This window comes from Rhea pennata, chromosome Z (genome assembly GCF_028389875.1).
Source record: "Rhea pennata isolate bPtePen1 chromosome Z, bPtePen1.pri, whole genome shotgun sequence".
NCBI lineage: Eukaryota > Metazoa > Chordata > Aves > Rheiformes > Rheidae > Rhea > Rhea pennata.
The window spans coordinates 48,766,768-48,782,809 of record NC_084702.1 but is presented as its reverse complement, the minus strand read 5'-3'; positions in this window follow the sequence as shown (position 1 = coordinate 48,782,809).

Sequence of the window (16,042 nt, the reverse complement as noted above, 5' to 3'; positions counted from 1 at the left end):
TGGCTTCACAGTCACTGACTTTGACGTGAGATCCCCCCCCCCCCCGCCTTCTTAATCCCCACGGGTCCGAGCAGCCGAAGATGAGTATTTTGCGGTGGCTCCGGGGCGCAGTAACAATGATAAATAAAAACATTTCAAAACCCCAACTCATGGCTGCCATGAAGCCTTGTCCGACAGAACCCTGCAACCTTGCAACCTGCCGGGTTTCCCAGCTCAGGTGATGTAGGGAATTCCACACACGAGAAGAGGTTTTCGAGGGGGAAAAAAGAGAGAGAGAGAGAGAGGGAGAGAGAGATGGAGAAATGAAAAGAAGGAGGGGGGAAGAAAGGAGGAGGAGAGTGAGGGGTGAGATCTGAGAATACAAGTGGAAACTAATAAAACTCTTGTTAAAGTGCTTGCTCAGGATCCATGGCGTCACCAGGTCTTTTACTTAGGAAGCCAAAGAGTTTTATTCCTAAATGAGTTAAAGAGCCATTTACCTCTGTCGTGTTCTATTCATCAAGCCACAAGTCGAGAGTGCCTAACATGAAACTATTTGTTTGCTTACACAACCAGCTGGGTGCAATTTCACGTCTGAGATATCTATCTGAAAGCGCCTCTCATTTATTATCCTTACTTGTCAGCGAATCCATTTTCCAACCCCCCCCTTCTTCATTCATTGAAGGCTCTGGGCTTAAATACTCCCTTAAATATTTCAGCACCTACCCCTTCTCCCTTCTGATCTCACAGGACATTCAGCGCAAAATAGCTGGAGAATAAGGTGGAAACTGCAAAGATCACAAAGGCGACCATTGGCCAAGGTGACTCCCTTACTGCAGCTTCTGCCCCCCTCCCTTCTTTTTCTGAAGACCTATGTGATGACTGGGATTTTTTTCCTTTCTTTTTTTAAGTGTGTCCAAGATCGCACTGGACATTTTCCCATGGCTGCTCCAGTGCAAGGTGCAGCCACCTGAAAATAAATAAATAAAATAAAATAAAATAAAATAAAATAAAATAAAATAAAATAATAAAATAAAATAAAATAAAATAAAATAAAATAAACCTGGTGAAAGAAGGATCGAAGCCCGCTGTTACTGCCCTGTCCACTCGTGAAGGCAGTGCACTGCCCGGCGCTGCTGGCAGGGAGATGCGAGGCCGCAGTGCAGGAGCCTGACGTGGCCTCATCCTGATGCTCACGGCTTAGGGGTCCCATCCAGACCAAAGGCGAGGAAGAGTGGAGGGGCAGGATCTTTTCTCCCACCCCCACGTGGTTTCCACTAGAAATACAAAGACACAACGTGAAATGGGCCCAAACGGGTTATAAATGTAATTGCGAGGAAAGAAAACAATCAACAAAGGGGACAGTGGGAAATTGTATCTCCCCTCCCTTCCCTTACCCCCAATTTTGAAAAATCAGGATAATGTGAGTAGTGTTTCAAAGCAGGACCGTCTGGCTGACAAGAGACTCACTGTTAGTAATCTCAATGATGGCTGTATAATAGTGTATATACATCTCCTTGTCTGCAGAACCCTCCATCAAGCTTAAAGCAACGGATCAAATCCAAAACTACAGGGTATAAAATATCCCCAGTTGTTATTAAAAAAAAAAAAAAAAAAGAGAGAGAGAGAGAGAGAGAGAGAGAGAGAGAGAGAGAGAGAGAAAGGATAGGAAAGGAGGCGAGAGAGGCTCCTTGGAGGAGAAGCAGGCTGGTAGCTGTAAGCTCTCCTATTGTGTTGATTTAGGAAGACATTTGCTGTATATAACGTTTAAGGCTGGTAATATCATTGCTCGGCCAAATAAATAAAGCATTGGCCAAACCGTGAGGTCACTATCGACCCCTGTGTTTGCCGAGAAGTGAGATGTGTGTGCGTGTGCGTGCGTGTGCGGCTCCGAGCCCCCGAGGTTGTGCGTGCGTGTGCGCGCCGGGGCCGGCCCCGGCCCCAGCCTGCAGCCCGCTCGGCGAGGGCTGATTAGCATTCCCTGCCTGCCCACGGACCTGCACTGACAACTAACAGAGATATCCAGCTCACCACTAGGCCTCCTCTCCTTTTGTCTCCAAATCTCTGAGAGAAACACTTTTATCCGCGGGGTCTGTGCTGTGAACTTCCACTCGCTGCTCTGCAGCACCGTGAAAAATCACAGCCAAAACTAACCCCCAACCTGCCCACCTCCTGTTGGGGTGGGTTCTCCACCCCCATCTTTTTTGTTTGTTTGTTTTATTATTAGTTTGCTATTTTCCCCCTTTTCTCTTTTTAACCTGGCCGCAGGGCCGAGGGAGCTGCTGCTTTCCCACCGGCGGCCGCGGGTGCAGAGAGCTGCTCCCACGGCCGTGGGGCTGCGTGGGGCTGCGTGGGGCACGGCGCCGCTGGGGCTCCTCTTCCCACCGCTCACACAGTGCAACAAGCCCAGACTGCTTTTTTCTTTTCTTTTCTTTTCTTTTCTTTTCTTTTTCTAAGTTTTGTTTCATTTTTTAGCCATTCTTTTTGCTACAGGATCAAATACGCTGGTGACTTTACTAAACAGATAAGTGAGGCGATTTCTCCGTGCTTGCTTTTCTTTTGTCTTTTTCCTCTGGGTTACTTTTTGGGTCAAATCTCTTTTGAAACACTGAACTTATCCTACACAAAGAACCAGTAAAGGAGTTGGGACTTTTATCCAAGGGCCAGAAAACTCTTTAAACTTCGAGATTTCAGCCGAAGTACGTTTCTGAATGGCGTTGTGGAGGCTAAAGAGTCACATAAACTTCCAGCAAAGTAGCTGTGGCTCCCTGAAGTGATAAATAAAACTAGTCAGGTACTTTTTTTTTTTTTTTTTTTTTTTTCCAGAGAGCCTTACAAATTGGTCCATGTTGACAGATGTTTGTCACTTAGTAACTTCTTTCCAAGTTTTTTCCCTCCCTCTCCCCTCCTCTAAGCCTTCTTCCGAGCTTGCTTTGTTGTTTTAAAATATGCATGTCTCTCAGGAATGCAAGTCACGAGTCCAAACTTCGTGTCCAACCTCCCACAAGAAATGATCCTTTTATAGGGAACCCTATATGTCTCAATCTGCACTTCACTCAAAGCCTTGGATATAGGGCACTGGTTCCTGCTCAAAAATAACTCCGCAGAAACGCCTTTCCACCTAAAATTAAAAAAAAAAAAAAAAAAAAAAAAAAAAAAACACGAATGACTCTCAGGGAAGAAATATAGCTCCCATAATTAAAGAAGGCAGCGGTCAGAGGGGAATGCAGCCTGGAGGAAAAAAGAGAGAGAGAGAGTTTTTTATTTCTTTGCTCATTGCACTGGGCCGTCATTAGCAGCAGGTTTGTCCAGCGGAGCCTCGGTAGCAGCGGAGAGAAGGCGTCAGCTCATGACGGCCGGAGGAGAAGCGAAGAGATTGAGGAGCGCGCTGAGGCCTCGGGAAAAGAGTAAGTGACCTCCAGGACCAGCAGGAGCCAGGGCGCTGCCGGGCTCCGGGCGGCAGCTGCGGTTTGGAGCAAAGAAGGGCAGCGGCGTGAAAACAGGGGGAGGGCTGGGGGGCGAGGGGTGCCCCTGCGCCGGGAGGTGCATCGGGCCCCCGGGGCAGGGGCGTCCGGCACGCAGGAGAGCTCTGCAGCAGGAGGAGGAGGAGGGGAGGGAGGAAGGTCTCGGAGGGCCGCAGCCGGGCAGTGCCTCTCGGAGGCGTTTGCGGCGTTTCGCGGTGCCGGCGAGGGGCTGCGGGTCCGCGAGGCGGGAGCGGGCTGGAGGCGGCGGGGGCCGCGCAGGGGGGGCGGGCGGCGCGGCGCGGTGCGGCGCGGAGCGGTGCGGCGCGGCGCGGTGCGCGCTTCCTTGTCTGCAGAAGAGCGAGCGGGAGAGGGAGCAGAGGAGGGAGGGAGGGATGGAGGGAGGGAAACTTCGCAAGTGATGGGAACCAGACGAGCTGCTGCCTGGGTCACGCTTGCTCCGCGGCGCTGATGTGCAGTGACGTCACCCATGACGACCCTCTCACGTCAGAGCGAGCGGCCCGGAGCGGGCCTTGCCCCCGGGCCCGGGCCCGGCCCTCCGCCGGGACACGCTCCGCGCGCCGCCCGCCCCGCCGCGCAGCGCCGCGCCGCGCCGGCACCCTGCCCCGCGCCCCCCGCGCCCCCGCGCCCCCCGCGCTCCCGCATCTGGGCTGCTCGCAGGCCCCGGCGCTTCTCGGAGCCGGTAACGCCTCGGTTTGCAGCAGTATTTACAGCACCGCTTTTAATACGCACCAGATGGTTCTCGCGACTCGGCTACCACAGCCCGCTAGCTCCTCGATTTTACTCAGCAGCATTTTGTTACAATTATGCTCCATGCTGAGACCAATTTTATTGGTGACCTATTTTTCATATTTGCAGCATTTTATGTTAAAAACCTCCTCCCTGGCCCCTTAACATAGGGCAGGACCGAGAGAGGCAAGGAGCAGTCGCTGCTGCCTCTAGGTTGCAGACAGCTCTTCTAATCTTTAATAATGAGACGCTCCTGTTTGTGTGTATACATGTGTACGCAGATAAATAATACATATGCATATTTATTCACTATATTTGGTCAATAACACTCTTATTTGTTAAACCTCAATTGAGCGCATTTGCCTTCCTGACAACAAACATCACAGAACAATAAATATTGCATACGGTTAATTATAATGCCAACGCATTATGCTTAGCTTCTCTTATGTACGTACGCCCTCGTAAAACTCCTTGCAAACACGAACATATCTCACAGATATTTTGATATGGAGAGGAAAAAAAGCCAACCCCTTGAAGTCTCTGGGAATTCTTAAACACTGACAGGAGGAAACTGTGGCTAATACATTCCTGCGAGCTAAGCACTGTGCTGTTAAAGGCAATTCTTGCCTACATAACATCGCAGGGCTTTTAATCTAGTGCCCAGGATATGTTAGCACGTTGTGCAGAAAGCTACAGTGAGGATCACATTTTTCTTGCGGAGTTTTGTAACCTCCCTTTTACTGTACAGCAGAGAGCCTGTTTTCTATGTAGCAGTATAAATAGCCAATTTACTCCTTTGCAGGTGTGTTCTCTCGACACAAATGCTTTTTCCACTTTTATAGAAACTCTTAAAAAAATTTTGCCTCTCCTACTAAAATCACAGATGTTTATTTTATTGATATAACCTATACCTTGGTTATGCCGAGAATAATATGCCTCAACTAACAGTCATTTAGCAAATAATAGAGGCGTTCTGGATGCTTTCCAATGTTACACATGTACTTGCTCATAAAATGATACGTGAAAAAATTAACATCTGCTTTCCTAAAATAAAGTGTTCCAAGTAGCTTTTTATGAATGCTTCCTCATTTTAAAAAGAAATATGTAGAGATAAACTGGCATCCATATGTATAGCATATTTATAATGGTTTTAGGATTTGAAGGTAGCTATTCATTGCATAAGCCATTTAGAACTGACGTTTTAAAAGCTACTTAACCTCAGACATCCTTGAATCTTAAAGAAGGATTCCCAACGATATTATTTAAAGAGGAATTTGCTGTAATTTAATTGCATATCAAGGCGGAACTATGCACACGCACAGCCCCGGATGCTATGTTTAATAACGCTCCAACTTAGATTTTATTTACCTGCGTCCTCAACGCGTCCCGTCTTTCCCTTCAGACCAGCTGCCTGGGAAGTACGAGCCAACTTGCTGCACCTTTTCCCTTCCGTGTTTCCACGGTTGTCCACCCGCTCTCAGGGGCCGAGGCGCCCCTTGGAGCCACTGCTCGCATGCGGGTTATTTCATTAAGCTTTGTCCTTCGCTGGGAGAAGGAGGGGGCGAGGGGAAGAATTGGGATCTATAATCATTAGTGTCTTTTTATTATTTCTACAGTAAAGGGCCGGGCTCTTTGCTGAACGAGCCGCTTGAATGTTTTGCAGATGTTCCGCTCGCACCCGAGCTGACCCCCGCAAAAGCCTCTTAAACCCTTCGCCCTGCAGCGCGACAAAGCCCCGCTGAAGGCGCAGCGCCGCGGGCAGCGCAGGCCGCCCCGCCGCCGCCGGGCCGCGCTGCGCCGGGGCCCGCGAGTGGGCGGCCCCGCGTGGGGCACGGCTGCTGAGGCCACGCGCCCCAGCGCTGCGCCAGGCGCGCAAAGCCCGCGCCCCGCGCCCTCCTTCCCGCGCAGCGGCCCCCCGAGCCGGCCCGGCGCCTGGGGCCTAGCCCTGCCTGAGCTGCGTGGGGCCGCGTGTCCGCGGGCGCGCGGGGACGGCGCACAGCCTGCCTGCTGGCTGCGGAGCAGAGAGGTTGCGGAAACGGCCCCTTTCTGAGTGGCAGGGCGCTTTTTCTTTCATTCTTTCCTTTTTTTCCCCCCAAAGGCCAGCCAGCAAATCGCTGCTAATAAGAACAGGCGAATTTCCAGTGCTCTGCTGAGTCCCCCTCTGTTTGGCTTGATGCTATGGTTCATTTTCTCTGCCACGAAGGTTTGTCCGAGGAGAAGCAGTCACGGGGTTTAGCATAGAAAAGTAATGTCTATTTCAAAAAAAAAAAAAAAAAAAAAAAAAAATCCTGCCGGGGTTGGTAAAATCATTAAAATATGTTAAGTGACATGAAGTTTGGATTTATGTGGACACGCCGGACAGAAAGTGGACAGAGCCAGCAGGGAGAGTCACGCTTTAAGACAGGGGGTCTTTATTTAAGGATGGTGTATTTATGGGGAAAGAAAGGGAATATCTTACAAAGCTCTCACTATACCCCTGATAACAAAACCTGTCACATCTTTACTTCTTACTAGAAAGGAGCGAGTGTCCTCATTTGAACATCTCTAAAGTGATTATTAGATGCCTCTCTGAGAAATCAGTTTGTGAGACCAAGCACGGAACACACACACAAAAAAAAGAAAGAAAAAGAAAAAGAAAAAGAAAGAAGTAGAAAGATTTATTCACACTGTGTCCATCTCTTCATTTACTTTCTAAATATTGCTAGAATATCCCTCCGTCCGCACTTTATTGAAGGACCTTTCGTTAGTAAGAACAACCCCTGCTTTAAAATAAAAGACTTGCACCAAGAGCGAAAAAAAGGAAGGAATAAGAAATCCAGCCCACGGAGTTTTTTTATTATTATTATTTTGCCTCCCTCCCCCCCCCCCCCCCCCCGATAAGATGTGAGAACTTTTTTTTTCCCCCCCGAGAGTGTGAAATGAAGGACACAAAGACAGTATATCAGTGAAAAGAAGAAAGTGGCCTTTTAATGAGAACTAAAGAAAACCAAAACGTAGATGAAGTGTACCGTAAAAGCTGCTTCAAAGTACATTCTAATTCCCCTGAGTTCAGCCATCACATAGATTTGGTAATTGGGAGTTTACTGCGCAGAGGTAAGGCAGCATGGTATGGATAACCCTGTATTTTTTTTTCCTTCAATAATTATAGATACATTTTCCAGAGTGTCTTTGCAAAGAGCCACGAGATATTAGAGACCTTTTACTCCTTTTGAAGGAAGAGCCTGTCATCACCATAAAAAAAAAAAAAAAAAAAAAAAAAAAAAAAAACTACCTGCATGCTCCAAATTAAAATGATTTTTCCCTTTTCTAATTGTGATCCTGGCTGCAGATGGACTCTAACAGAGGCGAAAACATCATCAACTAACTACTGCTACCTTTATTGGTATTTGCTTCTCTGCCTGGCTTTCATTTTATGTGTATTTTCTGACCTTAGCTTTTGCTGTATCACAAAAAGTCTCCACAAGTAACAGAGCAATAAATCCAGCCAAAAATAAGACAGATTTCCTCATCGATGTGTAATAAAGTTAAAGGACATTGTTTTGTCAGACAAGCGCTAAGTAGAAAATAAATCTTTGGATCTGGGGAAACAAAACGGAGTGCTGTTGGCATGTGTGTAAATTTACTTTTAAAAGCAATAAATCAATGTTAAATTAAACAGCTGGGTTCCCTATCTTGGAGAAGGTTTCATGTTTAAGAAAACCTTGATGGTGAAATGTGCGATTTAGTTAGACATCCCAGAAGTTAAAGTCTGATTTCAATTCAAGCCTCCAGTGTCCCTGCCTATGGGCTGCATCTGAACTTCAGGAGCTGCTGTGAACTTGAGAGAGAGATGGAGGGGCAGACAGACAGACGGGGACCGTCAGGGCGAGAGGGATTGCGCCCAGTGGCTCACTTCAAACCTCCTTTCCACATATTTCCCGCGGAGCCCTCGCCACCCCAGACCTGCTGCCGAGAGCCTGCCTTGCAGAGCTGTCTTTCATTTATTGCGCTAGGGTTAAATATTGTAACCTGTCGAAATAGTTTAATACTGTTATTATCTAAATGCTAATTTCATCATTTCTGCATCATGACACAGATACATGGCATGTAGGAAGCCGCATTAGAGAGAGGCAGAGATCTCTCTTTCTCTCTCTCTCTCTCTTTTCTTCTTTTTTTTAGATTAAACCCCCCCATTTTAAGAGCATTCATAAGCGACTATTAAGAAGTTAGGCATACCTCTTTGCCATAGTGTCTGAAGCACTATTTTCCTAATCACATTTGTGATCTATTTCTACAAATGTTATAAAGCAGAGAGAGAGCAAAGAGAGAATGAGAAGGAAAGAAGAAATAAAAAAAAATAAAAAGAGAAAGAAAGAAAGCGAAGGAAAGAAGAAAGAAAGAAAGAAAGAGAAAGAGACTAGAGAGACCTGCAGTAGCATTTTAGCATTCTGATGTAGAAAAAACATTGAATCAATAAGTTATTAAAAAGCCTAAACAACAAAAGCAACATTGCAGAACAGAAAATGACATGGATTTGTGTTAGGAAATATCTGTATGTGATTGAAAATTTTTGAAATTGTGAAGTAAAAATTTAAAATCACCTGAAAATAAAGATATTTTAATACTTAGGCATGTATTCGTGTTAGTCATTTTCTTCCAAACACTCAGAGGACGGTTTAAATGGAGAATTTGTAATTACTCCTATTTAGTATTAAAGCTTCAGATATACTTGCAGATTAGCTACAATGTCTACAGATCGCAGATGTCGAGGTTTAATTTTACAGAAATAAGGTAAACACGGAGTGGACGTATTTATTTTTTTTCCCCTAGGATCCCTAGAAGTTTCCAAAATAAAGGTGACCCGTCACAGGACAGAAACTAAAGGAGACCTTTAATATATTCCGTCTTTGGTTTGCTTTCTTTGAGAGCAGGCTCTAAATAACCGACGAAGTTTGTTTGTTTGTTTGTTTGTTTGTTTGTAGATAAGGACATTTTCACTTTCTAAGTTTCATCCAAGGCACTGCTGCTGCTATCAAGTAACACTTCAAGCAGTCTATTTAGTTCCTCTCGGTGCCTTAACAAATCGCCTTGGCTCTCTGGGCGCATTCAGGTCTATACTCTGAACGCACCGTTGCTTCTTACTCTACCGCTAAGAGGGTGTTTTATTATTTATTTATTTATTTATTTATTTATCTTGTGCTAACATTTTCCCTTAAAGACACGAGCTGGGATGATGAGTCCTGAAGGTTAATAAGTGCCAGGCAGGTGAGCGCTGCTCGCCCCCCACCCCCAGTACAGACATACGCGTGTAGCGGAGAGTGCTCACACAGAATTAATTTAAAAAGATGGAGAAAAAGATTATCCTAATAAACAGGGGAACAAACGAAGGACAAAGAGCGGAGCTGTCCCTTCGGAAGCGGAGCGGGGTCGCGGAGCCCCTGCAGCGCTTCCCCCGGCGCCGGGCCGCCGCCGGCCGGCGGGGAGCGCGCGGCCGCGGCCGCCCCGCTCCGCTCCGCCCCGCTCCGCGCCCCGCTCCGCTCCGCGCCCCGCTCCGCGGCCGCCGCGGCCCGGCGCGCCGCTTCCCGCGGCGGGGGCTAGATGGCGCTCCGCGTCTCGGCACCCGCGCCTCGCCGCGCCCGCCGCCTCCGCCAGCGCGGGTCGCAGCGCGGCCGCGCTGGCGGCCGCGGGACAGCGGCGGGGGCAGCGAGCTGCACCGCTTCCTCGCTTGCTGGGGTTCATGCGCCACGGAAGCCAAGCGGGGCTGTGTGTTGGGGGGGAGAAGCTCATTTTCGCTCGCGCGTATCCTAAAACACCCCGTGAAATGCCTTCGGAGCGCCTGCCTGACCAGGCCTGATCTGTACGTGCTTAACGGCGCAGATCAGCAGGCTGAGGTTTATTTGCCGGTGGTGCAGGGAAAACGCTTCCTCAGGTCTAGTTTCAATAGGAATATAAACACGTCGTATAGAGGTAGCCCTCGTGTCGCTCTATCATTAACTGATCAAAACAATTGTGATGTATTTAAAGTGTAAATGCCCTAAAATCAAATATAGGCCTTTGATCTTTTTAGGACTGTGAGGCATTACGTGTGTATTTTCAAAGGCAAGTGCCAATAACCAAGGTAAAGATAAATACTAAGGAGCGAGGGTGGTGTTTTCCTAATTCATTCATCACCTTGTTGGGATCTCTTTCTAATTCTTGCATTTAAATAATCAAATCAAGCCGCTTTGTAGAGACGAAATTCTCTTCTTGCAGGACAAGCATTTATAAAGTTATCTAAAAGAAGACAAAACTGATAAAGAATGAATTATAATTTAGATCATCGGGCTGCAGGCTAGAGTATTATCATCACTAGTGCTGTTGTTGCTGTTGTTGTTACTATTATTAACTGAACCACGAGGTTTCCATCATTTGTATCACTCCAGCAATACCTTAAGGAAAGTGGCCTATTAGACAGGGAAAGTAATAGTAAACAGTGAATCATCAGACGCTGTCTTCCAGAGCACTCCTTCAGATTAGACAAGACGAGGATGATGCTGAACTGCTCATTTGAACTCATTTTCTCAGAAATGTGGCAGCTCCTTTCTCAGTAGGATGAATCCGAAGGAGTTTGAGTGGCCTGATTGGTAAAATTTATTAGGGATTTGGACGGGATTATTTGGATTTGGTGCTATGGGATCTTTGTGGAGTCTCTCTCTCTCTCTCTCAATAGGTGTTAGGCTGTAACTAGGAGGCGCTGAAAACCTGAGGCGGAAAATTTATAACTTGATCAGCTCCAAACCACACACACACACACAAAAAAAAAAAATCTGCTACTGTTGCAAACATATGTTACAGATTAAATTAAGCAAATGGCTCTAGTTTTGCGAGGTTGAAAGCTGATAATGAAAACTTATATGCTAAAGACTTTGGCTTTTGTTCTAACTCTAGTTCCTTAAACGCTAACAAATCCCGTGTACCTTTCTGGGGGAAAAAAATCATCTAGCTGAGAAGAGAGTAGTGTCAATTGCCCTTCTGCCGGAATTGTGCCTGCCCTTGGCTTTAAATTTCTCACCAGCCGAGATCGGCCAGGTATTCGTTTCAGCAAAAAACTCTTTGGGGGTAGATGCTGTATCAGGAGGGCTCGGCGCTGCTCGAGTCACGAAGCGCCCCAGCCTTCCCTGCCTTGACTGCGAGCTGCTTCCCTGTCAAGCGAGCGCCTCTCATTTGGTGGCGAGTTTCACGCAAGAACTCAAGTACTCTGAATATTTCCTGCAGACTTACCCACATCTTAGGAGTTTGACCGTTTTCCTTCTCTCTTCCTTTCGCCGTGCAAAACACTCAGGGCAATGTGAGTCAGTTGGTAAGTGAATGGTGCTTCACTTACACCGAAGAAGAGTGTGGTTAGGAATGGGCTTTCAGGAGGAAGGGCGAGTCCAAAGGTCCCCTCTGGACTTTACCTCTTACTCCTGCCACCCCTGCCTTTCCGAGGCGAGGAGCCGGCTGCGCTGCCCGCGGGAGGGCTGGCGAGCGCCCGGGCTCCGCGGGGCTCCGCGGCTCCGGCCGCGCGGGGCGGGCAGCCCGCACCGCCCCGGGGCGCTGCCCGCAGCCAGCCAGGCTCGGGCGAGACGCCGGCAAGAGCCTCGGCCCCCGACGGGCTGCTCCCTGGCAGCTGCCCTGTCCCGGCTCTTTGGGAACGGGTCACCGGTTTCGCAGCAAACTAAATAAAAGTGTCGGCGGGTGTGTGTAGAAAGAGAAACGCGCACTGACTTTTCTTTCCCTAAGCAGGCAGCGTGGATATGACATTGACAAATGACTGAAAGACAAGAAAAGTCTTTTCAAATGTCTGAAAGACAAGAAAAGTCATTTCAAACGACTTTGCGGGGTTACAGGAAGAGAGGGCGAAGAAAGAGCAGAGAGGGTCTCCGGACTCCTCCCCCGGCTAGGGAAGATTTATTTATTTCCTCTCCAAAAGAGAAAAACCACCCCCCCAGCAGGAAAATAAAATAAAATTGCTCTTATTCTACGGTAAACTTTCTGCGCCCCCCACGTAGCAGGTAGCTTGGAGAGGAGAAACGCGTTTAAAGACCCTTTCCTTCCCGCGAAGAGCGGTCAAGTGCTTGGGGCACCGCGTGGGAGTGGGACAAGGCGGCGCAAGGCGGGCGGGCAGCGCAGAGCTCCGCGGGGACCAGCTCGCAGCGAGATCTCTACAGGCTCAGGCAGGCTAAGGGGCAGCAAGTGACCCGTTCCTGGGAAGGGACACAGAGTAATGGGGACTTAGGAGAAAAAAAAATAAAATAAAAGCGGGGGGGGGGGGGGGGAGAAACAGAAAGCGCAACCAAATCTGGACATTTCGGGGTCGAATCCCCAAAGCTGGCCCAGATCCTAACGAAAGTCCAGCGTTTACATTTGCTTTCAAAGTGCTCGGAGACCCCAGGGCTCGCTGGAAATCGAGGGGTGCTTTTTCCTGCCCGAAGTAAAGGGGCAGAATGGACATCAGCTTTGTTTCTATCTCACCTTAAAGGGAAAAGAAAGAAAGAAAGAAAAAAGACCAGAGAAAATAAAATAAAATAAAAGAAAAAGAACAGACGAAGAAAATGAAAAGGAAAACAACTCTGCTGGATGAATATTCAGCGCTGTAAAATATTTAAGCCCTCGTTTTCGTGTGCCTGTGGTGAAGCCTTTGATGCAGGCGGCTCGCTCCGTGCCGAAGTCGTTCGGTGATGCCCCCTGCGCTGGGGAAGCCGGGGGGAGGCAGCGAGAGCGTCCCAGGGCCCCCGGCCGCGGGAGCGTGCCACAGGTGCGCGCTGCCGCCGGCTCCGCGCCCGCGGGCGGCCCCGGCGCTGGCTGGCATCAGGCAGGCAGCGCCGGCAGTGGGCAGGGAGGGTGGCTGGAGGGCAACACGCTCTATTTCGAGAGGTTCCCCCCCCCCAAAAAAAAAAAAAAAAAAAAAACACAAAAAATGGGGACGCGCCCAGGAAGGCGAGGAGGGGGCAGCGTGGCTCTCCTCAAGGCAGCTCCCGGGCGGGGAGCGCAGGGAGCAAACGGATTCCCGGCCGCCCCCCCCTCCAGCGGGCCCGAAGCCGGGCGGTGGCCCGGGAGGGGCTCCCCGAAGCGCCTGGCGCAGGGGCCAAACGCAGCCCCCGGGGAAAGCGCCTGCAACCGGGCGCGCTGCGCTGGAGGCGGCAGCGGCGGGGAGAGAGGGGCTCAGGTGTCTCCCGGGCAGGGGCAGGCTTGTGCACAGTGATTTCTTCCGAGCCCTCTCGGCGGAGCCGGACTAGGACGGAGCTGGGATCCACACACAGTCCCGGACTCAGCCCTGAAACCCCTCCTGCTCCTCCTCTGCTCGCTGAGGGGGGCGAGGGGCACCAAAGAGCAGCCGAGAGAAGTTTAATAAACAATGAACTTTCTTTTTCTTCCCTACCTCTTCCCCCCTTCCCCGTTCTCCCCCTGCCTGGGAGCAGCAGACACGCCAAGAGCTTTGCCTTGCAAGCTGCAGGGCTCTAGGTGTTTTGCTGAAGTGATAGCGAAGTGATCAAAGGGCGGTGGCCAGCCGCGCCGAGCCGAGCCGAGTCGCGCCGGGCCGAGCCGAGCCCGGCGGGCCAGGCGGGGGTTCCGGCGGAGCAGGGCAGCGGGAGGCTCCTGCCACTTTTCCCTTCCCTTGGATTTGCTGCGGAGGGAAGGTGCCGGCCCGGTCCCGAGCGAGGCGGGGCGGTGTCCCGGGAGCCGCCGCTCCGGGGGCTGCCGCTGAGGAGCCGCCTGAAACACCCGCGCTCGCCCAAGCGCCCGGCCGGGAGCGCCCGCGGCCCCGCAGCCCTTCCCGCCGGGGCGGCACCGGGCCGGCTGCCGGCGGGGCAAAGCGCTTGCCGGGAGGAAGTTTGGAGGTGCTGCGAGAGGGCAGCCCGGAGCCGGCCGCGCCGGGGCGGCCGGTGCCGGTGCCGGTGCCGGGAGCAGCGTCCCCGCGGGGCCGCCCCGGCGCGGGGAGCCGGCGGCGGCGCGGCGCTGTCCATGGTGCTGGGCCGGGCGGAGCCGGCGCGGAGCCCCGGGAGCCGCCGGGCCGCCCCGGCCGGCGCGGGGGCTCGGCTCCGCCGCCCCGGCACGGGGGTCTGCCAGCGGAGGGGACCGGTGGCCACTTCTGGCTGCGCCGAGTCGCTGACTACTGAGCCCTGAGTCGGGCGAGCACCTGAAAAAGGCGAGCAGTGAGATGGGGAGAACGACGGGGCTCCTGCTTGATGGCTCCTTGCCCATCCGCGCTCCCCCTTTTCCGCAGCAGTTGTCACTTTGATCCAGATAGCCAACTGGTGCAGCGGTCGAGCGGGAAGCCCACGGAAAACAGTGAAATACAAACAGCGCCCCACGATCTCGATCGCTCATAATTCTGGCACTCTCCCCCCTTCGCCCCGAATGGGTAGATGTACACAAAGTTGGCAGAAAGTACAGAGGAAACCACTTAAAATCCCCCAAAGTTAGTTTTAAGTGCACATAAAGGGGTGGTGGTAGGGAAATCTCTCAAATAATCCAGCTAGCCCCCAACCTGAGAACGAATCAAAGACTCGCTCCTAATTGAATTAGCGAAGAAACTCAGTGGGAGCGAAATTAGAAGTTACATGTGTAAGAAAGGGACCAAGGATCAGAAAGAGCTGGCAACAGCGACCAGCAACTGGCAGCATCTCACTTGCTATTTGCTATGAACCACTGGATAAATATTTGCAAGTTTCCTGTAATGTTAATGGCTTTCCCTGCACAGTGTAGACAAGCAGACCCAGGCACCACATTGGGGAGGAAGTTATTTTTATACCTACAAGTTGCGGGGGGAGAGGGGGTTGAGTGGAGGCGGAGAACTGCTCATATCAAGTAGTTTACTATACAACACGAAACAATATTTCGTCATTTGGCAAGTCGAGCTTAGAAATAGAAGGCGTAAAACTGTCCCGGGAATGGGGAGAGCTGCCACGGAAGGTTATTTATCTAACTGTGTCAAAGATAGCAGCTTTAAAGGAGTTAGAAGGCAGAAGTCTGGAGACAGTCCTTCGCCAGGCATTAGGGGATTAGGTAAGGCTCGAGTGAAGAGAAATGGAAACGACAAAAGAGGACAACTCGGGCCTTTCCACAGAAGGGTCAGCTCTCTCCTGCGTCGCATTTAGTGAGAAATAAGTGACGTTATTGCCTTAAACCAGCCTGCAGAACTGTCCCCAGGAAATATTCGTATTTTCTTGACCTGCAGTGTCGAGGGGAGGTAGTTAAGCGGTTCATTTTAACCGTGAGCATCCGCCGCCAGATCGGGGGCTCCGGCCGGCGCCTCCCTGGCGGACTGCGCGGGGGCGGTGGGCGCCGCGCAGGGCCAAGCAGCAGCACGGCGGCCCCTCGCCCGGGCCCGCCGGGGCTCCGCGCCCGCGCTGCCCCCCGCCGGCTTGCGCGGGGTCGCTTCCCCGGGCGCCTCAGCGCTCTCCGCCGAGAGAGGTGCCTTACGGCCGCGCCCTGCAAGACTTTTCGTTAATGCGGCTCTCCCCTCGCTCAGCCAGTGAGACAGTTCCTGCTCGGGGGCGGGGGGAGGGGGCAGAGGGAGACTCTTTCTCTTTACTATTTTTATAGTTTACAGTCATGTTTCACCTTGTTTCTGCAAGGTGAGAAGGCGGTGCGAGCCGGGTGCGTCTGTCTGGAGCAGCGTTTGGAAATCGCTGTGGAGTAAAAACCTTTCCCGCAGAGTCACAGAACTAACGCAAACTTCCCGGGTGCCGAGCTGTGCTAGAAACCCACTTCCTCCAGAGAGAGAGAGAGCGAGAGAGACAGATAAAAGAGTTTTGAATTGGATTTAGTGAAATAGCTCGAGATTCTTCAGCAGAAACTCTTCTCTCCAGACTCCACACCCACACAACTTCTCAGCGCCATGCAGCTGT